The sequence below is a fragment of the Jaculus jaculus genome, chromosome 6, assembly GCF_020740685.1.
Source record: "Jaculus jaculus isolate mJacJac1 chromosome 6, mJacJac1.mat.Y.cur, whole genome shotgun sequence".
NCBI classification, from domain to species: Eukaryota; Metazoa; Chordata; class Mammalia; order Rodentia; family Dipodidae; genus Jaculus; species Jaculus jaculus.
In genome coordinates this window covers 53165372-53193322 of record NC_059107.1, presented here as the reverse complement: position 1 = coordinate 53193322, position 27951 = coordinate 53165372, and the positions used below count along the sequence as shown (strand labels likewise).

The window sequence follows — 27951 nt, the reverse complement described above, 5'->3', positions numbered from 1 at the left end:
GCTTGAAACTATTCAAGGAAAACATTGTACCTGTATTGAACATATACATATTTTGCATTGTTAATATTCTCTAAGCAGTACAACATGACAACAATTTAAATGGCATTCATGTTGCACTATACTTCACTATAAGTTATCTAGAGAGGATTTAAAGTACACAGGAGGAAATGCATAGGTATAATGAAGGGAAGTTTTGGTATGCAAGGCCAAAAAACACCTCTATATGGCTTGTAAATACTTTCTACCATATTGTGGTTTATCTTTGCATTCTCTTTATGGAGTCTTGAAGAGTTGACATTCTTAATTATTATAAAGGAAATTTCATCATTTTTGTTGGATCTACACACACAAAAAAAATCTTCATCCCTATCCTAAGCTCACAAACATTCATGTTTACTTTTGGAAGTTTTGCAGTGTTAGGTCTTTTGGTGTTTTGATTCAGGTGTCCTCTATAAACATAGGAGTTCTGAATGCTAGGTCCCCAGCTGATGGCAATTTAGGAATTAAAGCCTTCCGGAGGCAGTGTATTGTTGGGAGACAGGCTTACGGGTGTTATAGCCAGATTCCTCTTTCCAGTGTTTGGCACACTATCCTGTTGCTGTTGTCCAACATCTGTTGTCTATGAGGGGTTCCCATCCTCTGCTCGTGTCATTGTTTTCCCCTACCATCATGAAGCTTCCCTTTGAGTATCTAAGCCAATATAAACCTTTTTTTCCCCCAATAAACTGCTCTTGGTGGGGTGTTTACTGGCAGGAGTGGGATCATTACTGTGAGAAGCCTGATTTTGTGGCTTTGTTCTTTTGGAGCTACTTTAAAGGAGGGATGTGGAAGGATTTAGACCCTTTTCCTAAGAGATGTCTTGCAGTGCTGTAAGTACAGCTTGATGGACCATTCTGGTCAGAGTTGAAAGACCTGAATGCAGTAAGAACTAAGTAAGGTTTGGTTTATGAGGCTGAGAAAGAGCTTTGACTGGATTATGCTAGAAGCAGTTTGCTTGAGAGGGTTGCTGTTATGCCCATGTCCTGAGAACTTGTGTGGGGTTGCTTTGAGTAGAAATGGACTGGTGTGAGCAGAGGGATATGGCTCTTAAAAAATGAAATATTTTCACCAAGACTGCTGCCCATTGTTTTGCAATTGTTTGAGAAATTATAACCTTGAGATTTGGGTCAACTGACCTGCATTGGGATAACAGGTAGAATTCAAACTCTTTGGAAGGGACCTGAGCACTGAAGGAGTATCCTGTTCTTCAAAGTCTTCTTTGTTCTCCCTTGGATGAACAAATGGGCAGCCCACTTGCTATTATGGGGAATATAACAAATGCAGGAAAAACAGAGTAATTGAATTTGCAATACAATCTTCTATTTTGGAAATGGCCATGAGCAGTATGAAGCAGGCTTGTTAGATTACCTCCATGGAGACCTGATAGAGCCATAAGAATGAACGATGAGTTGCACTGAAGACACATTGATGATGCCAGGACTTTGGGATGGCTGCCAAGGAGCTCTACCAATACCAAATAAAGTTTTCTGGGACTGTGGGTAGCCTAACTAAATGGGGTGTAATTGGAACTCCAGAGACTTGTCACTGGTTGAAATTATTGGACTTGAAGACTTGTTACTGACTACAGTTGTTGGTCCTCAAGCTATAGAGTTTGATGTTTGTCCTCTTTAAATCTTATGTTGGCTGAATTTTTCTTTGCTATGGCCAATGTCATCTTTTGCAGCATGAATGTTTATTCAGTGTCATTATTACGGGTTTGGGGGAATTTTTTTTTTGATATTATGGTTCAGTTAAAAGACCTTGGATTATGAGGATGTTTGAACATCATTAGGACTGGTAAAAACTGAGTACTTTTAAAGTTGAGCTTAAGGCATTACATTTTACATCATGGATGGTTCAATTTATTGGGGCCAGGGGTGGAATAAGGTGGCTTGATTCAGGTGTTCCCCATAAACATATGTGTTCTGAATAAATTTAGGAATTAAAGCCTCCTGGAGGTGCTATATTCTTTGGGAAATCCTTATGGGTATGATAGCCAGCTTCCTCTTGCCAGAATTTGGCACACTCTCCTGTTACTGTTGTCCTCCTGAAGTAGGACAGGAGGATATGTCCACCCTCTGCTCATGCCATCATTTTCCCCTGCCATTATGGAGTGTCCCCTTGAGTTTGTAAGCCAAAATAACCCCCTTCTTAATCCAACACAAGCTGCTCTTGGTCACATATTTTCTGCCAGAAATACCAACATGACTACAACAGGTCTATAATACATAATTGTGATATACAGAATATGGATCTAAATTCATAAAGCTTATTTTTGCATGTGGATATCCAATTGCTCTAGCACCATCCTTTATCCATTTGCACCTTTTCAAAATCAGTTTTATACATGTGGATCTATTTCTGACTCTATTTTACTCTATTTTTCCCCACTTATCTAGTTATCTGTCTTTATGCCAGTACCATGTGTTTTAAAATAAGTCTTGAATTCACATTCAGTTAGTCCTACAATTTTACATGTGTGTGTATTTTTGCATGGGTTATGTGTTACATATATATATATATATATGTATGTATGGTTTTGTATTCTTTTAGCTTTACCATTTCCCTGAAGGTCTTCCTAGGTGGGGTCATTATCTCCACTTTCATCCATGGGGATCATAATATTCAAAGCAGATATGAGATATTCAGGAATGAAATAGTAATGTTATGTTAGCAATATTGGAATGCAAGGTAAACTCCTTTGTAATAATTAATCAAACTAAGGATTTTCTGAATTTAAGGTTAATTCTAATTTTAGGAAGATAATTTCAATAAAACTTTTAAATTTCTAGACTTTCAATTATTGCATGTATATATTTTGTATGTTTCTCTGTGAGTATATATATTCAAACATATGTGGGTATATGTTTGCATGTGCACATAGAGGCAAAAGGTCAGTGTTAGGTGTCTTCTTCTATCATTCTTCTACCTTTATTTCTTTCTATTTATTTTTTTTTTTTGAGACAGGGTTTTGCCCTGAACATTGGACTCACTGATTCTGCTAGACAAGCTACCTCACAAGTCCTGAAGATAGTCGTTGTCTCTGCTTCCCCTGAAATTTTACATGGGCACTGGGGAACTGAATTCAGGTCCTCATGCTTACCTTACGTCGTGGTTTGATTCAGGTGTCCCCCATAAACTTAGGTGTTCTGAATGCTAGGTTCCCAGCTGATGGAGATTTGGGAATTAACACTTCCTGGAGGGAGTGTATTGTTGGGGGCGGGCTTATGGGCTTTATAGCCAGTTTCCCCATGCCAGTGTTTGGCACACCCTCCTGTTGCTGTGGTCCACCTTATGTTGGCCAGGGGGTGATGTCCACCCTCTGCTCATGCCATCATTTTCCCCTGCCATCGTGGAGCTTCCCCTTGAGTCTGTAAGCCAAAATAAATCTCTTTCCCAGAAGCTGCTCTTAGTTTGGTGATTTCTACCAGCAATGTGAACTGGACTACAATACCTTACAAACATTTTACCAATTGATCTGTCTTCCCAGAACCAATTTCTAGAATTTTAAGCCATATTCCAGTTGTACTATGGTTTTCAGTGTTTTTCACATTCCAAAACCCTAACACTTGATCCACTGGGAATGTACTGAGTTGAATTAATTCACTCAGGTAAGACTGGTTTGTGGATGGCAATTATGCCAGTATTGTGACTGAGATAAGTTCTTCTACTAGGTAAAAATCAGCTGATGCACCATCAAAGTTCCTCTCATACAAGCCCAGAAAATATGAAGAAATTCACATATTTATTAAAAATATATAGTCAATATCTCCTGTATCAGGCCTCTGTCATTTGTTCACAAATTATTAGAATTTGTTTTTTTTTTTTCATTTCTGTCTCTCTGCTTTCAGCCACAACTCCCCCACCTCTTCCCCTTGATATGGCCAGAGACTTCTTTATGACATGGAGAGCTCACTGTCTTGGTTTCTCTTTTTCTATCAGGAAGGCCTTCTCCTTGTTCCTCTAGTCTTCTGTGGTCCTGAGGGTCTTGTTCAACACTTAACTGCACTTCTGCAACTGTATTGTCCTTCCTTCTCTGACATGGTATCTGTGGTGGTTTGATTCAGGTGTCCACCATAAACTTAGGTGTTCTGAATGCTAGGTTCCCAGCTGATGGATATTTGGGAATTAATGCCTCCTGGAGGGAGTGTATTGTTGGGGGCGGGCTTATGGGTGTTAAAGCCAGTTTCCCCTTGCCAGTGTTTGGCACACCCTCCTGTTGCTGTGGTCCATCTTATGTTGGCCAGGGGGTGATGTCCACCCTCTGCTCATGCTATCATTTTCCCCTGCCATCGTGAAGCTTCCCCTCAAGCCTGTGAGCCAAAATAAACCTCTTTTTCCCAGAAGCTACTCTTGGTTGGGTGATTTCTACCAGCAATGCGAACTGGACTGCAACAGTAAAGTGGTACCGAGGAGTGGGATTGCTGCTAGACACCTGACTATGTGGCTTTGGCCTTTTGGAGCTGATTTTCAAGAGGACTGTGGGAGGATTTGAAACCTTGGCCTAAGAGATGCCTTGCAGTGCTGTAAGTACAGCTGGATGGACTTTTCTGGTCTGAGCTGCAAGACCTGACTGCAGTAAGAACTATGGACTGTGAGGTTTGGCTTATGAGGGTGAGAAAGAGTTTTGCCTGGACTGGGCTAGCAGTTTGTGTGAGAATTTGCTCTTATGCCCATGTCCTAAGAAGTTGTGCAGGGTTGCTTTGCATAGAAATGAACTGGTGTGTGCAGAGGGATATGGCACAGAAAGGAAAATCTTTGGGTGAACTGCTGCCCGTTCAGCTGCAATTGAGAGATTATAACCTTTGAGACTGGGCTAGCTGACCTGTGCTGGGGCAAGAGAAAGAATGTCGACTCTTTTGAAGGAGCCTGAGTGCTCAAGGAATGCCCTGTTCTTCAAAGTCTGCTTTATTCCCCCCTGGATTAACAAATTGGCACCCTACCTGGTATGGTGGAGTATAAGAAATGCTGGAAAGAGGGTCATTGAGTTTGCAACACGGTCTTGTGTTTTGGAAGTGGCCATGGGTAGTGTGAAGCAGGTTTGCTGGTTGCCTGCATAGAGACCCCATGGGGCCATGAGGATGAACCGTGGGCTGCAGTGGAGACCCAGTGGAGATGCCGGGAACATGAGATGGCTGCCGAGGAGCTGCCGGCCCCGATGAAGTTTCCCAGGACTGTGAGTAGCCTAGCTGGAGGGGCGAAATTGGAATGCCAGAGACTTGTTGCTGGTTAGAATTATCGGACTTGAAGACTTGTCACTGGCTAGAGTTGCTGGACTTGAAGCTACAGAGTTTGATGTTTGCCCTGGTTGTTTTAAATCTTGTATTGGTTGAATGTTTCTTTGCTATGCCCAATGTCATCTTTTGCAGTGGGAATATTTATTCTGTGCCATTATGGGTTTTTTGAGGTTATATTTTGGTATTATGGCTCAGTTAAAAGATCTTGAACTATGGGGATGTATGAACATCATTGGGATTGATAAAAAACTATGGGGACTTTTAAAGTCAGACTGAATGCATTGTATTTTACAGCATGTATGGATATCAGTTTATGGGGGCCAGGGGCGGAATGTGGTGGTTTGATTCAGGTGTCCCCCATAAACTTAGGTGTTCTGAATGCTAGGTTCCCAGCTGATGGATATTTGGGAATTAATGCCTCCTGGAGGGAGTGTATTGTTGGGGGTGGGCTTATGGGTGTTAAAGCCAGTTTTCCCTTGCCAGTGTTTGGCACACCCTCCTGTTTCTGTGGTCCATCTTATGTTGGCCAGGGGGTGATGTCCACCCTCTGCTCATGCCATCGTTTTCCCCTGCCATCGTGGAGCTTCCCCTCGAGCCTGTAAGCCAAAATAAACCTCTTTTTCCCAGAAGCTGCTCTTGGTTGGGTGATTTCTAACAGCAATGCGAACCGTACTGCAACAGTATCCCATGACTCCTAATTGACTTCACTGGCCTTTAGTTTTCACTGAAACATGTATATTACAAGTTCCCTTTTCTGAAACTATTTTCCTGCTCCTTGTGTCTCTAATATGTTGGGTCCTTTTTAATGTGTTACAATATTTTTTCTGTATTTTTATATTATAAGATTATTTTTAATGTGTCTTCTACCTATGAGTACACTATTAAATGTGTAAACTAGACATAGAGTCTGATACATAACATGAGTAAAGATGAAGTTTAAATGAATGAGTAGAGTTTTAATGCTTGATGATGCTACCATTTGCTGTGATGAAAGAAAACATGAAATGCTGGCAGTCAGACCAAGCTGTGGTCCTCAACAGAGTTATCTGAAGTGGGGTATAGGATTCTGTACATTATATGTTACTGCTTTCCATGTATCACTGGCCTCTGTTTCCACATTTGCATACCATTTTTCTCTCTGTTCCTCAGTTGGCAAAAACAACCCATTGCTCATCTTCATGCAAGGTTAAGCCATCAGGAGACTGCTTGGTCATCCCTCACATGGTCTCCTGCAAGTTGGACCTGTGAGATACAGACTTTCTCATGAAATAAGTCTTTGACTTGACAAGGCATTTGAAAAGCTTCTATGGGAATCAGTTTCTAACTCACATCTCACAGGGATTTAAGACAATGCCTACCTTTCTATTCTTCACTTGGCTCAGACTCATTCTTTCATTTTCTGTGGGGCAGTGATGGGCATCAACATTGATTTTTCTCTTAGTGAGGCCAGTTCTTCTTGTCAGTGTTTAAGGTCAGACCAGTCCAGTTCCGTTCACTTATGAATAACGATCAGATTCTAGTGTCTTCTCTGTCAATCCCACCACTCGGAGAGGCACAGGGTAGCTCTGAAATGCATATCTCAATTCCTAATTCCTGTTTCCTGAGGGTGAATTTTCCTTGACCAGAAAATATTAAAGACCTTCTCAATGAAGACTGAGATATTTGATAAGAAACACTCTAACAAATGTGGCTCTGCAATTCTTTAGGACAGCTCTCATTTTTTGTTTCCTTTTTTTTTTAAAGTGTCCTTTCAAGTCATATGCAAATGAAGTCTGTCCTGGCTTCTAAGAGAAGAAAGGGAGCTTATATTAATTGAGTGTCTATTCAGTGCCAGGCATAAATTTTATTGATTTGCATAAATAGCTGTCATTTCAATTTTTTCAACAACCATAATAATAAATTTGCCAACATTTATTGAGCTCTAATTATATATCAAGACCTCTGTTAACTGATTTACTTAAGCTGTATAATTTCAGCCTCCCAAGTACATTTAATATAGGACCTTTCAAATTATATTTGCTTTACAGATAAGAATAAAACATAAAAAGCAGCTCACCAACTTGCCCATGAAAACATAATTAGAAAAGCAATATTTGGGGCTTGTTCCCAGAAGTACATGATTCTGTACCCAACACATAACTGCAATGCATGGATTGACTATGGAAATGATTGTTAATATCATGATTCTTAGTCATTGTCCAAGAACACATTTTTAAAAATATGTCATTATTATTTATTTATTTGACAGAGAAAGAGAGAAGGGGAGAGAAAGAGAGGAGAGAACAACAGAAAGAGAACATGGGCGTTCCAGGGCCTCCAGCCACTGCAAACAAGCCCCAGATGCATGTGCCCACCTTATACATCTGGCTAACATGGGTACTGGAGAATCAAACCTGGGTCCTTTAGCTTTGCAAGCAAATGCCTTAACCTCAAGCCATTCCCCTAGCCCCCAAAAACACAATTTGAAAATAGGAAAGATCAGGTTGGAAAACCAAAATTTCCTCATCTTTTATTTAAAACTTTTGATTTATTATAGACAGGAGATCCTTCTCTAGAATGTGTCTTGCAGGAATTAGGACTTTAGGAGTTAGCTGTGGCTTAGCAGATATGTTATTGGATACTCTGAAAAAATCTCTCTTCCTTCCCTGACTCCTCAGGCTACTTCCTTATTGTGTGAATATGAAGTCTTAATTTTGTCTTGAAATCTCACATAAGAGAGTATTTAGCTTTGTCCTGGCAAGCCCCTAGTGCAAGAGTGCTGGATGATTAAAGCATATGACTTTTTACAGCTTACTTCTCAACATTGTCATACTGTCTAATGCCTTGGTATTGAACCCTGGCCAGATGTACCTACCAGAAAGCAGAATTAAATGGCATATGTCCTTATGGATCTTCTGGTCTGGGTTCATTTAATTTCTTTTTTTTTTTAAATTTTTATTAGCCTTTTTCCATGATTATAAAAAAAATCCCGTGTTAATTCCCTCCCCCCCCCACTTTCTCCTTTGAGATTCCATTCTCCATCATATTACCTCCCCATCACAATCATTGTACTTACATATATACAATATCAACCTATTAAGTACCCTCTTCCCTTCCTTTTCATTTAATTTCTACCACAACAGAGACTTTGTGAGAGAAGAAGTTCACATCCGACATAGAGGAGGCAGCAAACCAAGCACATGAAGTAATAGAAGCACCATCATTATGGATAGATCTTAGTGGGAAAAGGAAACAGATATCACAGGAGCAACAGAAATTGGGAAGGATTTCTAGAACACCTATAATAAACCAGAAAGTGAGATGTAACAGAAGAGACCTGTAGAACAAAGCCAATTGGGGCACTTGGGAGTGATTCAAGCAGCTTTATGAAAAAAAACTTCTGATGGTTTTATAGCAAAGAGGCACAAATGGCATTTAATCATACTGAGAAATGGTCACTGTGGCACATATGAAAAGTCCACGTAGGTTGTGAGGATCAATGGGGCAAGCCAACTTTCTTGTACCTAACTCTTGCATAGACCAGTGATCACATAAAGGTAGTTGTGTAAAGCAGGTAACTAGATTATCAGGATCCCAACTTCTTACACTGTGGGTCACAACTCTATATGGGGTTGCATAAGTGAATGTGAGGGTTGAAAAACTGGCAGTAGTTAAAGGTTTCTCAAAACATAATGACCAAAAATGAATTCAAATTCAAAAACACAGAATGAATTCAAAGTATTTGTGGCACCGCACTACTGTGTTGGATCACATGACTTCAATGTAATCTTTGTTATGAACACATGGCATATGTAACTTTTACTGTTTGGAATTAGGACAGACTTCCCAATAATTTTAAAAAATGGCCTTAAGCATGCCTTTGCCACTTTCTAGTATGCATTTAAACAAAAGGGCAATTTCTGCAATGACAATTATAAAATCAAAGTACTGATTAACTGTGGAGAATGTTGAAGATGCTCTATGCACTGCATTATCAAGTATTCAGCTAAGATTGAATTCTTTATATAAACATTAAAAAGTATACCCCATCTCATTACCATAAAAATTAACAATGGTGAAATTATATGTTTACTTTTAAATTCCTTATGGTTTACCTATTTCATATAACTATTTTGTTGTTTTTTTGGTTTTTTTTTTTGTAGAAAAGTGGGTAGTTAATGTAAACAACTTAAGGAGCCTGCTCTAGATTGACTATGAGGTAGAATGAGCAGAGGTAGAGAAATGGAAACTGTGTTAAAAATGACTGCACCATTTTTGGGTATGAGAAAGGGAAGAAAATTCAAAATGGGATGGGTGCTAAGGCCATATAAAATTATGGAAATTCACCACAGGCATTGTTCACTAAAGATATTAGTCCAGAAAAAGAATGGGGCTACTGATACTGCCATTTCAGAGCAGTAAATCCAGGCTCTAAACTTAATTGCACCATGGAACAACAGTGGGATTCCAGTGCAATTTATGTTTTGGAATTTTCACTTGTTTTGGGTGATTAGGTTTCTGACAGTCATTCAAGTGAGACAGGACACAGTCTCCTGGAGAAACACTGGTCATACAAATTAGGTGTCAGTGGGGTGAAATCATATCCACAGTGTTGGATTCATAGGTGAAAGGACTAAGTATATACCATATAAAAGGAGAATGTAGCCTTTTCCAAAGGTTATTTTTCTATTAAAATGGATCACACTATTCTAATAACCCAATTACAATATCTTTCAACAATTCATTAATAGTTCATTGTGGAGATACAATACAAGGAAAGCAAAATTCGGAACATTCAGTCATGTAAGGAGTTTCTGGCACAAGGAAGTCATGTGGACTGTTTCTAAGATGACACTATCTCATGAAAGCTTGGCACTGGGGAACTCCAAAAACAGTTGCTGATTAATGGGTGGTTTCAATGAATAACACCTGATGTAACCTACCAACATTGGGTATGAACTGTAGTGAAGAACACTTAATGATATTTCCATCTTTGCAAAGAAAGGAGAAGCATGTTGAGTAATGTAAGCCGTGATGACAGGGAGAGATTTTCATAAAGCCTTAACAAAGGAGACAACCAGTATCAGAGGACAGACCATGTGCACAAGTGCAAATCATTGCATTTCAGGTCACCAATCCCAGAGTTAAAGGAAGAATGTAAAAATATTTAAAAACAAAAAGTAAGGAAAGTGATGGATAAAAGTAAAAGGTTAATGAATTGTTATATGATAGAAAAATATGTCAATATATGTCCCTGTTACTTTATACTTGGAAGTTAAAGTGTTTGACTATGTATTTGATTCTCTACTTAGTGTATGTGGCACTCTCGTCATCATCCTTGGTTCTCAATGTTTTATTATATCCTTTCTTATTTTTACCAGATAATTCCTATTCCTGTCATTTCATGTTTTCTTCATTACTAAGTGTGGGTTTTCATCTTACATGACATATTTCTGCATTTGCTACACTAGTCTCTCCTCTGTCTCTCAATGGATCATTTCTGCACTGTTGCCTCAGTCTGGCCCCAATTTGTAGCCATTGTTAACTTATAGATATTGGTTTTACTGTGTAGTGTTCAATTTAATTAGCATTCTTCCATACAACACTCTTTCTGAGCTCTGTCCATCCTGGTATCTGTCTATGTGTCAATGTGGTCAATATAGATCATAGATGATAAACCTCATTCAGTACTTCCAAGATGGCATGCTTTTGATGTACACTTATTTCTAGTAATTTTAAGCACTACCACATTGTATATTATATTTAAGTGTATTTTTTTACCTATACATGAAAATTTTCTCCCATAGTAAGTATTTGATATGTGAACATTTTATCTTACTATTCCTTCAAATAATTTCCATGTACAACTTTCTTATATTAGTATGCAGTTCCAATTACTCAATATTCTTTTCAAAAATCTGACTTTATCTGACTTCAGATTTTGATAATCAGCTGTCTATAAGGTACTCATCATTATTTTAATTTGTAGCTCTCTGATATTTAATGAGCTATAGAATCTCTTTAGATATACATCAATCTCTGCCTCTATGTATTGTCTGTTTTTATTTTACAGTGATCTTTGTGATTCCTTTATCACTTGTGCTAACTGTAAACATCTTGTGTAGTCCAGATACTGATCCTTTATTAACTAAACATACAATCATTTCTTTTCTTGCTTTGCAACTATTTGCTGCTCAGTTTTGTAGTGTTCAAATCCTTCAACTACTTCCTGTTAGACTGTGTACTTTGGAGTCTTTTTTAAGAAACTTTTTTCCCATTCAAAGCTTTCACCATTGACTTTTCACTTTTGCCTATAATATATACCTGGAAATTATCATTATTTTATGTTTGGTCTATAATATGACTTTTCCTTTCTCAGAATTATAAACAGAATTCTCCATACTATTCATCAAACAATCCCCTTACTATGGTCTCATGTCATCTTTATTGAGACAGGTGGCTCTATGTCTGTATTCCCTAGACTCCATATCTGCACTATCTTAATTGCATTACCTTCATGATATGATGTAATATATCATGATACAGACAGCTTTTTTTTCTGAGAATTTTCCTCTCCTGTCTTCAAACTTTGTTTTTCCCATGAGCATTGTATAAACATGATTATCTAATTCTACCTTCCCTCCTCCTAAAGGTTCAAAGAGCATTATATCATAGTTTTTATTAACAAGTAACATTGACATATTTTATCTAATTCCACAAATACGATCTAACATTCCACAAATAAGATCTAACTGTCCATTGTTTTAATTATTTTATGCTCTTCAATTACATATTATTATTCTTACACTTTTTCACATTTTGGATATGTCCTATGTGATTTACATTTTAGTAAGTACTTCCTCCTTTTGACTATATTTCTAAATAATAATTGGCACTATAAATTACTTTTGTGTATTTCTTTTTTATCTAACAAGTATTCATCTAATTTATGTAACACTGATTTCCTTGAATTTCTATAATACATGGATATGATTAAGTTTTGTCCATTCCTATAAATTGTTTCTACTATCTGTCATGTTGTTGGATGTCAAATTACATTGATCAGAATTTGCAACTTTATGTTAAACAGCTACAATAATAACAAAACACTGCCTGTTTCTGACTTTAAAACCATGATAATAAGCTTCCTTTGCAATGTTTTCTACAATTTTTTGTAAATACTTTTGACAATTTGGGAAGTTCAGTGTTAAATTTTTCAAAGAGCTTTCATTCTTAAATCAAATATAATTGCTCCAATATATCATATACTTTTCCTAAGGGCACTTAAACCATTCTTACATTTCTATCAGAAATGTTCTCAGACACAATGTGGAGAGTATTCACAGAGTTCCTCTTCTTCAGACTGCCAAGTAAATACTGACTTTGTAAAATTAGACATTGGACCTTGTTCACCTGATATAAAAAAGGTTGGGAGATTTGCAGAAACTTGCATAATGTGGTTGATTTTAAAAAGGAAAACCCTTTTTGTCCCCATTTAATAGATAAGTTAATGCCCAAAGTATGGAAATGAGATAGTGAAAGTCAGCATGGAATGGAAAATTTGAGACATGAAGACAGACTGGGGAAAATCCTCCCCAAGAATATCTTTAAGATTATTGGCTGAATTGTAAAATGTCCCCACCCTCACCATCACTGAGTAAGACTCTTTCCAATTTCCTTCTGGTTCTCAGAGCATGTGTTTGTTTAAAGTGGCCACCTGAGTGGCTGTAAAGTTTCCTCAGTGGTTAAAGGTACTTTCTTACAATACCTGCTAGGTCAGGTTTAATTCCCTAGGACCCACATAAAGCTGGATGCACAAAGTGACTCACGCATCTGGAGTTCATTTGCAGTAGCCTCTAAGAGGCACTGGAGCATCCAGTCCCCCCACTCTCTGAAATAAAACAGTAAATTTTTTAAGGGTGGGGGCACCTCAGCTGAGACAGAACAACAAAGTGGTACAAGTTCAGAAGACATACATTTCAGTTTGGACTCTTCCAATGTTCCTACTTGTGAAATTTGAGGAATAAGGTGGACAAAGGAGATTGAATATGTGCTTGATGGAGAAAAAAAAAAAAAAAAAAACCTCCCTGAAGCCTTCATTCATCATCTACTTACAGAGGACTCAGATGAAATTACTTATGAGTGGCAGTTACAATACGGTGAGTAGGTGGTTCCTAAGATTTTGTTTGTTGTCATGATGTCCCTGTGCTGCCTAGAAGATGAAATGGTGACACAAGGTGTGAATCCTGTACTCAGAGGAGTGAAAATATATTTCAACTTGGTCTCAGTAATTAGGAAAACAGTAGCTTCTCCCTCCAGTCATCAATTCTACTTCACATCATTCCTCTTTTCTCCCCTTTTTGGGATTTCAGGCTGTTCTATACTGTCTACACCTAGTGAGTGCTTTCCTCAAGTCTGCTACCTGGGCCCACATTGTAGGCATCACTCCACTCTTCCTGAAGCAAAGGTCCTTCTATTTTCTTATTTTCAGAAGGAGTCGTCATCCCTTTACATGTGGTATGAATAGGACAGTCATTTTTTTTAAATTTTTTTTTTATTATTTGAGAGTGACAGACACAGAGAGAAAGACAGATAGAGGGAGAGAGAGAATGGGCGCACCAGGGCTTCCAGCCTTTGCAAACGAACTCCAGACGCTTGCACCCCCTTGTGCATCTGGCTAAAGTGGGAGCTGGGGAACCGAGCCTCAAACCGGGGTCCTTAGGCTTCACAGGCAAGCGCTTAACCGCTAAGCCATCTCTCCAGCCCAAGATATTTTTTATTGAATGAAAACCTTTAATCAACAGGAAGAGACATGTTGGGTTCGTTTTAGTTCTGCTTCAGTGATGAGGTCTTGGGAGCCTCTGTGTCTTTGGCTATCCAGTTTGGTAGGAGTTGAGTATTCTCTGTGTCTCTCTCCTTCACCCTTGTACTGGTACCAGGTTCATCAAGAAAGCATCACTCTTTCTCATTTCCTGAATTATACTTGGTTTCAGCTAGGACCCTGTTGAGGTAGGATAGGCTGATTCTATCCTCAAAATCTGTTTCAATCTGAAAAAGAGAAGCAAATTTTCCAACTGAGAGTGAAGTCAGCACTAGTTAAATGGGATAACTATTATTATTTTAGAGAGAATTTAATATGTGTAGGACCACTTGTAGCCCACGATTGGTGGGAACTTAATAATGGAGAGTGGGCTCATTTGGGGGATATAGTTCTGACTTTTTTCCCAGCTCTAGCAATGCATTCAATTCCACTGAGAAAACCACTTAGCCAAATCAAGAGCAGTTGGTTACCCACAATGGCTGTGTGCCACTATTGCACTTGTGTGAGCATCATGTCAGGTTGTTTGCTGCTGAGTAACATTGACCATGAGCTACCTGGACAGATGTTGGGTATTTTTCCCCAGTTGCATATGTGGAAGCTTCTGGCAGTAGATGAGCTAATTCTCTGGGGACTGACTCTCTTCAGATTCCAGCCAGGTCATGCCATGTTCCCCATGAACAGCATATGGTGTTTTTATCAGTGGAGTCATACCACTAACCTTTGGTGGGACATCAAGTACTCAAATAGAAATCTGTCTTCTTTTGGGAAACTTTTTTAAGTCTCGCTGATGAAGAGCTCATTGTGACTGTTAATGACATGTTGGTACTATGAGGTACAGTGCAGCACCAAGGGAAAGAAGGAAGAAAGAGATAGTTGATATAAAAGAGCTAGAAGACAGAGAAGAAGGAGAGAGGGAGAGAGAGAGAGAGAGAGAGAGATGTTGGGCCTTGAGAGGCCCGGACACGAGACCTAGTGGAACTTTCTGAGCCTAGCTAAAGTTTGGTGACCTGTCTCTGGCCAGCTATGACTCAGCAGGGTGCCAAATTGCCTCTGGCCTGCTACTTCTGCAACAAAAGTTATAGTTCCCACATGCGCTTAGAACCAATCATTTCAAAAGTCACAGTATACTATTGGCCCTTACACCTCACTCCATCCTGAGATTCCCCACCCTCGTTCTCAATACTATAAAACTATAAATACTATAAACTTCTGCCTGTTACAATAAAAGGAGATCCTGCTATGACAAGTCTCCCAACTCAGTGTGGTTTTTCTCAGGTGCTTATGAGAGGGACTGGGTCATCAACACTCACCATCCCATGACAGACTAGCAGACCGGCTCTCCTATAGCCCTACCTGCCAGAGGACCCAGCAAACTGGCACCCAACATGGGGCCTCTGTATGATGGAAGAACACTGATGGGCCAATTGGTCTGTGGGTGAGTGTACCCTCATAAATTATGGGGCAGTCCTAGTCCAACCCAAATCCCTCGTGATTGCCTGAGCCCTTGTATCCATCCCTAGACCCCCTTTGGAAGTGCTCCTTGGCCCTCTAAGGGTCCTACACCCCCAGATCTCCCTACAAATCCTTTTCAGACAGATTCTTTTCAGAACCCCTCTGCACCTCCATCCTACTATGGGGCTGGCACCCTTGTGGTAGAAACAACCAACCTCTTCCCTGTCAACATTAATCCTGGTGATAACCACCCCACCACTTGGTACCCCTGGGAGGCTCATGATCTAAAGGACCTTAAAAAGGCTGTGTCAGAGGATGGACCTAACTCCCTCTGGGTTGAGACCATCCTCCCAGGTTTGGCTCGTCATCAGTGTACCACCCAAGATTGGAAAAAAATTGCTAAATCTGTTCTTTCTGGCCCCCTGTACATAAAGTGGTGTGCCTTCTTTCAGGATGAGCGCTGTACTCAGGCTGAGCAGAATCAGGCTGCTCAGCCCCCAGTCCCAATCACCTTTGGCATGCTCTTGGGCACCACTGATGCATTTTCCATGGGCCTCCAGCAAGCTGCCATCCCTGATCCATACTGGGATCAGGTGCAGGCTTTGGGAATGGCCGCATGGAGGAAACTGGAGGAAGACCCATCTGAGCCCACATCACAGGAATCGCACAAAAAGCTAGTGAAGACTTGGCTACCTTCATAGAGAGAGTTGAAAAAGTCTACAAAGACAGTTTCCCCCTGGCCCCCTATGAGACCAGATCATTAAAATGATGGTCTTGGAAGGCATGATGAGTGACCATAAGTTGGCCTGTGCTGGGCTAAAAGATCACTGTATGAGTAAATGGATTATAGCCACCAAAGATGTGGGATCCAGCTCCTATCAGGCAAGGGCCATGGTGTCAGCCTTACAGAGAACCCACCGTGAGGACATGGTCACCCTGGTCAGTGCCCTGTTAGAGGGGAAAGGGGAGATCTTGTTTTGAGTGTGCCAAAGAGGGTCACTTTAAAATGGAGTGTCCCAATCAGGCAAAAAAAAAAACAAAAAAAACCAATAGTCCCTGTGGCCCCTAACATGCCTCTTACCCCTTGTCCCAAGTGCAAGAAGGAGTTCCACTGGGCCAAGGATTGCAAATCCAAGTTCAGCCTCAGGGTGAGCCTTTAAACTCCCCCAGGGGCTATCCCCAGCCCCATTACACACTGGACCGTGCCCCTGATTCCAGGACTAAGGCCAAAAATGACACTGGGGCCAACCACACTCTCTCTCTTGAGGAAACAATTTGGCTGATAAAATGGCTTCTATGCCTCCTTGTAATACTAATTAGAAAGGATAAAGTCCCTCCTTCATGGCAGTTAGTCCCTGGTCCACCTTTACTTGGTGTGGGCGGACAGTCTACACCCTGGGAAATAGCCAACTGGCAGCCTTGGACTGATCCTGATGGCAACTATGGGGAGGTGCGCCCACTGGTGGTGTGCAACCTAAAGGCCAACCTTCTAGGTCAGGATATACTTGGAGAAGCTGAAGCTAATATCACCACTGAAACTATAGGAAGCAATCCTTGAGGGCTCCGCCCTAATCATCGTTGGCAAATTGATGTCACATACTATTCTCCATTTGGAAAGCTTAAATATATTTTTCCTTGAGTAGATACCTTTTCCCACACCTGCTGTGCCTGGGCACATGCTGGGGAAAAATCTAAACATGCTGTTAGCCATATGCTTCAATACTTTGCCACCCTAGGACTACCTGACCAAGTTAAGACAGATAATGGCCCCTGCTTTGTAAGCTAGGCTTTTGTAAATTTTCTCCAGACCTGGAGAATCTCACACTCCACAGGCATCCCATATAACCCACAGGGTCAAGAAATTGTTGAAAGATATAATCAGACTCTCAAGTCTCAATTACAAAAACAAAAGGGGGAATCCTTACCCCTACACGACCAACTAAAAAAGGCATTATTTACCCCAAATATTTTAAATATTTCTAAAGAAGATAAACAATTATCCCCTTTTCAAAAACACTGGTCCTCCTCATCTGTGACCTACAATTCTATCTGGGTCAGATGGATAAAACAGCTGGTTTGGGCCCAGTACTCAGAGCTTAATTATCACCCTATTGCCCTTCCTGAAAATTGGGGCAATTTAGCCCTCGACCCCAACACTGAATCCCTTTTACAAATGGTCTTTGATTTTTTAAAACAAACGACTCACTCTCTTGCAGAAGATTGCTGACTTTGTATCCGATCTGGGCCTCCCTGGCCACTTGCAATGGTCACCAGTGATGCTAATGTTACCCCCAAAAATTGCTCAGCCACATTCCCTATTCCCATCTATATTCTCCCAATGTCTCCTTCTGGAGCTTGCATTTGGACCCAGGCTTCCCCTGACAATGCCAGTATAGATGTAGGACATATCCATTGCTCCTTCTGTAATTCAAATATAACCATGGCCAATACTCAATGCTGCCCACCTTCTGGAATGGTTTATGTTTGTGGAAGCAGGATAGCCTTTGACTTTCTGCCCACCAATTGGACTGGCCTTCGTGCCCCAGCCACCTTGATCCAAGATGTGGATATCACTCCTGGAGATGAAGCCTTCCCTATACCCTCTTTTGATTATATCAGAGGGAGACCTAAGAGAGCTGTACAAAGGATACCTTTACTCGTTGGGTTGGGAATAACCACAGGCATGGCCACCAGGACAGCCGGGATAGGCATGGCAGTCCATCTCCACAGAAAGCTCTCTCTCCAGTTGATCAGTGACATAAAAGCTGTGCCCAGCATATCCTTGATCTCCAACAACAGCTAGATTCCCTAGCTGAGGAAGTCCTACAAAACAGGAGGGTAGTAGTCCTATTAACAGCCAAAAAGGGAGGCATATGCTTGTTTTTACAGGAAAAATGCTGCTTCTATGCCAATAGATTAGACATCACTCAGGATGAGATCAAAAGTCTTCAAGAGGACCTGGAGAGGAGATGGTGGGACCTCCAGGACAACCACTGTGGATGGGCTTACATGGCTTCTTACCCTACCTCCTCTCTCTATTTGGGCCCCTCCTTCTCCTTCTCCTCACTGTTGGGCTTTGTGTAATTAACAAATTACACAATTCATTCACCAATGGCTAGAGGCAATAAAACTCCATCAGGTTGAGACATTGCCACAGGCTGGCAACTCAAGAATTGAGTTCCTCATATGACCCACTACCACCTACTCTGTCCTCCATGTGATTGATGACAGGTAAGATCTCAGACTGACTGAGACAACCTAAGACAGGCCATGGAGTAGGTTCTCAGAGAGCTAAACACATGGTACCCAGTGATGGGTAAGATCCCCAGAGGGGCCATAGTGACTAATGATCTTACAAAAACAAAAGGGGGAGATGTTGGGCCTTGAGAGGCCCAGACGTGAGGGCTAGTGGAACTTCCTGAGCCTAGCTAATGTTTGGTGACTTGTCTCTGGCCAGCTATGACTCAGCAGGGTGCCAAATTGCCTCTGGCCTGTTACTTCAACAGTTACGGTATACTATTGGCCCTTACACCTCACCCTATCCTGAGATTCCCCACTCTTGCTCTCAATACTATATAAACTCCTGCCTGTTACAATAAAATGAGATGCTGCTATGGCAAGTCTCCCAACTCAGTGTGGTTTTTCTCAGGTGCCTAGGAGAGGGACTGGGTTGTCGGCACTCACCATCCTGCTTAGCCACAAGGAGAGACTGGCAGGACCAGCTCTTCTACAGCCCTATCTGCCAGAGGACCCAGCAAAGAGAGAGGGAGGGAGAGAGAAATAAACAGGAGAATTTTAAGGTTGGTCTTCATCTTACCTTCTCCAGGGCCCTGTGATTCAGGCACTCCCTCTAAGGACATGATGAAGGTTCAACCATTTAGTCTGTCTTTTAGAATGTAGAATTTTCTGGTACCATTGCTATTTGGATCCAGTTTTATGTCCCCTACCCCCATCCTTACCCTCCCCTCCCACCACACTCTCCCTATTGTCTGGTCCTCGAGATGCTTATTAGTTATGTCAGCATCTTGGGCTGATTCAAGTTAGGAGACTCAGATGAGTGAGGTCATGTAGTGTGAATTATTTTTCTGTGTTTGGGTGAGCTCACTGAGAATGATTTGTTCCAGTCTCAACCATTTTTCTTCAAATTCATTGTGTCATTTTTCCTTGTCGTTTTTCCTTATGAGTGTGTAGAATTCCATTCTGTAGATATAACACATCTTGTTTATCCTTCATTTAATGATGGACATCTTGGTTGATTCCAGCTCTTAGCTATTATGAATTGAGCAGCTATAAACTTGGTTAAGCAAATATCTCTGAACTGAGGTGTGGAACTTTTAGGGTAAATGTCCAGTAAGAGAATAACTGGATCTGTTGGTAACTCTATAGTCAACCTCTTTAGGATTCTCCATATTGCTTTCTATACTGGTTGTGCTATATTACATACCCACAAACATTGAATGATGGGTCCTATTTCTCCACATGTTAACCTGCATTTGTTTTCATTTCCATATCATGGAAAGTTCCTACTTTTTCTTCCATTGATAGCTGAGTTTCTAGTCTTATATTGAGGTCTTTGATCTACTTGGACTTGATTTTTTGTGCATGGTGAGATGTATAGATAGAGTTTCATTTTCCTGCATATGGTTATCCAGTTTGTCCAGCACCATTTTCTGAAGATGCTGTCTTTTTCCAGCCTACATTGTTAGGGCCTTTGTCAAATATCATGTAGCTGTAGTTATTTGACCCAAAATCTGGGTCCTTGAATCTGTTCCATTGCTCTATAATCCTGCTTTTATGCCAGTACCATGTTGTTTATATTACTATGGCTTTGTAATATAGCTTTAGATCAGGTATGATAATTCCTGCAGAAGTGTTTCTTTTGCTTGGATATGTGAGGCCTTCTGATATTTCATATTAATTCTGAGATCACTCTTTCTATCTATGTGAAGAACAATGTTGGGATTTGTATTGATATTGCATTAAGTCTGCATATTGCCTTTGGTAAAATTGGCATTTTCCCCAGGAGCATGGGAGTTCTTTCCATTTTCTCAAGTTTTCCTCAATTTCCTTTTTGTTGTTGTTGTTGTTTCTTTTATGTTTTTTTTTGAGGTAGGGTCTCATTCTTCTCACTGTGGTCCAGGCTGACTTGAAATTCACTATGTAGTCTCAGGGTAGCCTAAAACCCCCGGTGATCCTCCTACCTCTGCCTCCCAAGTGCTGGGATTAAAGGTGTGCACCACCATGCTCAGCTATTCTCATCAATTTCTTTCCTGAGTGATTTTATATTTCCATTGTATAAGTCTTCCACATCCTTAGTTAATGTTAGTACAAGGTATTTTGTCATTGTTATTGCTGCTGTTGAAAATGAGATAATGTCACTTATTTCTTTCTCTGTATCTTTGTCTTTGCATATAGAAAGGCTACTGATTTTTGAGCATTGATTTTGTATCCTGCTACTTTGATGAAGGAGTTAATAAATTTTAAGAGTTTTGAGATGGAGATTCTCGGGTTTCTTATGTATAAAATCATGTTGTCACCAAACAGGGCTAACTTAACTTCTTCTTTTCCAATTTGTATCCATTTTATTTCTTTCTCCCACCTTATTACTTGAGCTAGTACTTCCAGTACTAAGTTGAAGAGTAGAGGTGAGAGTGGAAAACTCTATCTTGTTCCTGATCTCAATGAGAATTCCTTTCCTCTCTCTCCATTATTATTTGGGCTTTAGGAGCTTTATATATAGCCTTTATTATGTTGAGATATAAACTGTCCATGCCTATTCTCTCCAATGTTTTGAACATGAAGTAATGTTGTATTTTCTCAAAGCCTTTTCTGCATATATTGAAATGATCATGTGGTTTTTGTGTTTAAGCTTATTTATGTGGTGTATTACATTGACAGATTTCTGTATGTTGAAACACCCTGTCTTCATAGAATGAAGCCTATTTGATCAAGGTGGATAATGCTTTTGATGTATTGTTGCAAGAATTTGGTTCAGGATCTTGGCATGTAAATACATCAGGGAAACAGGCCTATAGTTTTCTTTTCTTGTGGCATCTCTGCCTGTATTTGGTATTAAGGTGACACTAGCTTCATAGAAGGAGTTGGGTGCAATTTGAGAAATATTGGTTTCAGATCTTCCACGATGGTTTGCTAGAATTCAGCTGAGAAGTCATCTGGTCTTGGACACATTTTGGCAGAGATTTTTTTTTTTTATTAACTTTTCTATCTCAATGGTGTGATAGGTTTGTTTAGGAGATTAATCTGCTCTGAGTTTAGCTTTGGTAGGTGGTATTTGTCCAGGAATTCATTCATTTTTACCATATTATCCAGTTTTGTGGAGTAGAGGCTTTTGAAATAAGTCCTGATGATTCTTCCAATTTCATTTATGTCTGTTGTGATCACTTATTTTTCATTTCTAAGTTTGCTAATTTGAAGTGTCTCTTTTTTTCACTTGATCAGATTGGCCAGGGGTATATTAATCTTGTTTATTTTTTCAAAGAACCAGCTGTTTGTTTCATCAATTTTCTTGATTGTTTTCCTAGTTTACAATAGATTAAATTCTGCTCAGATCTTAATTATTTCTTTCTGTCTGGATCTTGTTGGTTTGGATACTTCTCGCTTTTCCAATGCCTTTAGGTAGATGTTTAAGTTATTGATTTGGGACCTCTCTGTCTTTGTTATGAAGGCATTTAGGGCTATGAATATTCCCCTGAGGAGTGCCTTCATTGTGTCCCATAAGTTTTGGTACAATATGTTCTTATTGTCATTTATTTATAGAAATTTTGCAATTTTATTTTTTATTTTGTTTACTACCCAGTTATTTCCTTTTTAATAGACATTATCGGTTTTATTTTTGTTTTGTTTAACAAAATCATAATAGAAAAAAAGCAGCCGGGCATGGTGACACACACCTTTAATCCCAGCACTTGGGAGGCAGAGGTAGGAGGATGGCTGAGAGTTCGAGCCCACCCTGAGACTACAGAGTGAATTTCAGGTCAGCCTGAGCCAGAATGAGACCCTACCTTGAAAAACAAACAAACAAACAAAAGGCATTCAGGGAAACATGAAATATTATACATCTTTATAATTGTGGGTAGCTTTTGCAATTACATTGCCAAGGGTTATTAGGGGGCTGAAGAAATTGCTCAGTGGTTAAAAGTCCTTGTTTGCACAACCTGTTGACACCAGTTTTTTTTTGTTTGTTTTTTTTTCCCCTGGGGTGACCTGTCAATTGATGAGACTGGGGTGTTGAAGACACCCAATACCACTGTGTTTGGTGTTATCTGTGACCTTAGTTCTCATAGCGTTTGTTTGATGAATTTAGGAGCCCCCATGTTAGGTGCATATATGTTTAGGATTGTGATGTCCTGTTGGAGTGTACCCTTAATCAATATGAAGTGACTGTCCTGACCTTTCTTGACTAATGTTGGACTAAAGTCTACCTTGTCAGATATTAGGATAGCAACCCCTGCTTGTTATCTAGGCCCATTTGCTGTAAACACCATTTTCCAATCTTTCACCTAAGATAAATGTCCATCCTTTGTAGAAAGGTGAGTTTCTTGGAGACAACAAATTGCAGTATCCTGCTTTTTAACCTAGTCTGCAAACCTATGTCTTTTGGTTGGGGAATGGAGGCCATTGATATTAAGAGATATTATTGAAAGAAGTGTATTTATGTTTGCCTTTTTTTTTTTTTTTTTTTTTTTTTTTGTGTGTGTGGTTCTGGTTCTACCTTGCTCTCTTGTGTTAACTAGTATTTGAGTATTGTTTGTTTTTTCCAGGTTACTCATATGTGTGCTTTTCCTTTTCTTCAGCATGGAGGATTCTTTCAAGTATTTTCAGTAGAGCTGGTTTGGTCTTCAAATAGTCCTTTATCCTGCTTTCGTCATGGAATGTCCTTATTTCTCTATCTATGTGAATGGATAGCTTTGCGGGATAAAGTAACCTTGGTTGACAGTTGTTATCTTTCAGAATTTGGAATACATCACTCCACACCCTTCTGCCTTTTAAAGTTTATGTTGAGTAATCTGCTGTAATCCTGTTAGGCTTGCCTTTGTAGGTAACTTTATTTTTCTCTCTAACTGCTTTCAATATTTTTTCTTTGGTTTTTGTGTTTGGTAGTTTGATTATAATATGGCGAGGAAAGGTTCTTTCCAGGTTTTGTCAGGCTGGTGTTCTAAAGGCTTCCTGTATCTGCATTGGCACCTCTTTCCCATTTTGGGGGAAGTTTTCTTCTATGATTTAATTGAGGATGCCTACTATGCCTTTGGAGTGAAATTCTTCTCCTTCTACTGTGCCCTGAATTCTTCTGTTTGATCTTTCCATAGTGTCCCGAATATCTTGAAATTCCTCTTAATACTTTTCTATAAGTTTGCCTTTCTCTTTGTTGGGCTGTATTAGATCTGCCACCTGGTCTTCTAGCTTAGATATTCTGTCCTCTCCTTCATCCATTCTACTGGTGAGATTTTCTATAGAGTTTTTTATTTCATTAACTCTGTTCTTCATTGCTAGTAATTCTGACTGGTTTTTCTTTATTATTTCTATTTCCTTTTTGATGTCTTGTATTGACTTTTTTATTTCATTAAATTTATATCCTGTGTCTTCTTTGATTCCTTTGATTTCCTCTTTTATTCCTTTGATTTCTTCTTTGACTTCTTTGAACATATTTACAATCATTCTTTTGAAATCATTCTCATGCATTTCCTCTAACTTGTTCTCACTGGAGGTCATTTCTTATGTATTAATACTTTTTGGTGGATTTATATTGTCCCATGCTAATCTTCTCTGTATTGTTCCAATTTTAGCATATGTGCTGCCAAAGCATGCACCCCATATATTTCTTTTTTTTTTAATTTATTTATTTATTTGAGAGCGACAGACACAGAGAGAAAGACAGATAGAGGGAGAGAGAGAGAATGGGCGCGCCAGGGCTTCCAGCCTCTGCAAACGAACTCCAGACGCATGTGCCCCCTTGTGCATCTGGCTTACGTGGGACCTGGAGAACCGAGCCTCAAACCGGGGTCCTTAGGCTTCACAGGCAAGCGCTTAACCGCTAAGCCATCTCTCCAGCCCCCCCATATATTTCTTAAAAGTGTGATGGTCAGTTTCCAGGAGCTGATGGGATTCATGGCACATTGTTTGTTGTTAATTTCTATCAATACATCGTGATCTGATATCACGAAGAGAATTATGTTGATCTTCCTTAATATATGGAGGCAGGCTTTATGACCCAGTAAATGATCTATTTTAGAGAAGGTTTCATAGGCTGCTGAGAAGAATGTGTTGCCTGTAGATTTTGGATAGAATGTTCTGTAGATGTTCTTATTAGGTCTAATTGATCTATGGTTTTATTATGCTCTCTCACTTCCCTGTTAGTTTTCTATTCAGATGATCTGTCTACTGCTGATAGTGAAGTATTGAAGTCTCCAAGTATGATGGTGTTTGTGATTATTTTTGTTTTGTTTACATGTATGTTTTGTTTTATGAATTGTGCACCTGTTTGGTGCATACAGATTGATGATTGTGATATCCTCTTGTTGGATCATTCCTGTGAAGAGTAGGAAGTGGCCTTCTTTGTCTTTTTTGATTACTTTTGGCATGAAGTCTATTTTATCTGATGTTATCATAGCTATGCCTGCTTTTTTCTTATTTCTGTTTGCTTTGGATATCATGTTCTATCCTCTTACCCTGAGGAGGTGTCTGTCTTTAGTGGTGAGGTGGGTTTCTTGATGAAAGCATATTGATGGGTCTAATTTTCTAATACACCCTGTTATCTTATATCTCTCGATGGATGAATTAAGGCTGTTAATATTTATGGTAATAACTGTGAGGTTCAATTTAATCCCTGCCATATTGTGGTGGTTTATGTAGTTTGGTGATTTTTGGACTTTGTAGTTTTTTTTTTTTTTTTTTTTTTCCTTCTCTGAGTTTGGTTATTCTTATCTGCTTCTTGTAGACACTTGAGATTGGTTATTTGATTCTTCTCTGTGGAGAATTCCCTGAAGTAATATATGCAGGTTTGGCTTTGTGTTTATATAGTTGTAAAACTGCCTTTTATCATGGAAAGTTTTTTTCTTTTAACATCAATTGTGAAGGATACTTTTGCTGGGTAGTGTAGTTTGGGTTGGAAGCCATAGGTTCTTAGATTTTGTAGTGTTCCACTCCAGGCCCTTCTGGCTTTTAGGGCTTCCATTGTGATGTCTGAAGTAATTCTGATGGGGTTGCCTTTATATGTAATGTTTTGTTTTTCCTTAACTGCTTTTAGGACTTTCTCTTTGGTATCTTGGTATTTTTAGAGTCTTAATGATAATATGTCTTGGAGAATTTAGCCTTTGATCTAGTATGTTTGGAGTTCTGTTAGCTTCTTTTAACTTGATGGGACTTTCTTTTGAGAGAGTGGGAATGTTCTCTTTGATAATTTTGTTGAATAAGTTCTCCATGACTTTGGTCTCAATTTCTTCCCCTTCTGGTATTACCATGATCCAAATGTTGGGACATTTAAGGATATCACACAGTTCCCTCATGTTCTGTTCACAAAAATTTTGAAGTCATTGAAATATTTGGACTCATGAAGTATTTCTTCTGTTTTGTCTTCCAGTTCTGAGTTTCTATCATCCGCATGGCTGACTCTACTCTTGAAAGGTTCTATAGAGCTTGGGGCTTGTTCAATTTGCTTTGTATTTTTTACTGCTTTTTAATGTATCATTTCCAACCCTCTGTTGAATTCGCTTTTCACGTCATATTCTGATTTTCTTATTGCTTCTTGGAATTCATCCTTGCATTTCTTTTCTTTCTTTTTTTTTTTTTAATCCTTGCATTTGTTTATGTCATCATTGAGCTTAGCCAGCTGGTTATTGAGGTCCTCTATTTTTTTTTTTTCCTCTCTCCTTCAGATCATTTAACTGTCTTCGGAAACTTTCCTGGTTCTTATCTATTAGGTCTAGTCTAGCAAGGACAGAATTCATATGATTTTCAGCCCATTGTTACTTTTCTGTAAGTTCTTCTATTTGCTTGATCAGGGTTGCATGGTTATGTCATAATTTGATCCTATTATCTCTTCTATGTTTTGATTAGAAACACCCATTGTGGGACTGGGCAATCTTATTGAATTTACTTGCATTTGATTTTTCATGTTATTCCCTTTGCACTATGGTCTACCCATCACAGTGTAGGAGTCTTATTTAATTTAGGAGGAAGCTGTAGTCTACCCTTGAAGTGTCTTCAGTGATTATTCCCTTTTATGTTTGCTTCCACTTGGCTTCTGATGACAACTGGGCTTGCCTGCTCAGAGGGAAGTTGCCTGTGATGATCTGGTAGTGGCCTGGAGACTGGATTGTTCCATGATTTGGGGTATGGGACTGTGTTCTCAGGTCACCTGAGAGGACAGGGGATAGGGGGTAATGGGACAAAGCAAAATGGTTTTGCATTTGGATTGCAGATGTGGGGGAGGATGGGAATGTATGGTGGTGCTGTGATGCTCAAGTTTGAAGGGTTAGGACAGCAGGTCCCTTGGGACCCTGTAGCAAGGGTTGGATGGGATGTCCAGGTCCTGTGACAGGGCAGGGTGGGGATATGGGACTGTTGTCGGTCATGTGATATGCAGGGGAGGAATGGAAGCCCCTTTGGTGGGAAAGTCTAGGGAAGGGGGAACCCTAGCTTTCTGGCCTGGGTCAATACAAGGAAGGACAGTGGCATGTGGAGGTCCCTGGTGGTGGCATGGGAAGTGCTAGCTCACTGACTTTGGCCTACATAGGGCGGTGGGGGTGTTGGTGGTGAGTGGGATGATGTTCCACTGTGGAGGTCCCCTGGGGAAACACTAGCCTGCTGGCCTTGGTCTGCACACAGAGGTGGAGGGGGGTGGCAGAGTTCTTGTGCGGAACTCTATGGTGGAGGGAATGCCTGGGGTGGGGGGATGCATGTCATCTGGCCTGCATCCATGCAGAGGGGTGGGAAGTGGTAGCAAGTTGGAAGGCACTCACACCTGGAGGTACTCTGGTGGAATGCTAGTCTGCTGGCCTGGGTCAGGGCACAGGGGTAAGGTGCAGTGAGTGGGTTGGCATTGTGCTTTGAGGTCCCCTGGGGGAATGCTAGCCTGCTGGCCTGTGTTCTATGCATGGGAGTGGGGGACTATGAGCCTGGAGATCCCCTGGAGGAAAGCTATCCTGCTGGCCTGGGTTTATACAAGGGGGTAGGCTTGTGGCAGTAAGTCGGATGGCATTCATGAACATGGAGGTACATGTGGATCTATGCTGGCTGGCCTGCTGGTCTGGGTCCCTTTGCCTGCAGTTAAAGTGCAGGAGGAACCTGCAGGTGGGACTGTGGCTAGGAAGGCTGCTTGAGGGGATTGGGGGACTGGTGGGCTACCCAAGAGTATGGGAATCAGCATATTCCCTGCTTCCTCCTCCATACTCTCCCACTAGAGGT

At 40.1% G+C, this 27951-nt stretch overlaps 1 pseudogene; it reads right to left on the bottom strand.

Moving 5' to 3' along the window:
- Positions 1–24263: 24263 nt before the first annotated feature.
- On the bottom strand, positions 24264–24352 carry LOC123461903 (annotated as a pseudogene).
- Positions 24353–27951: the final 3599 nt, after the last annotated feature.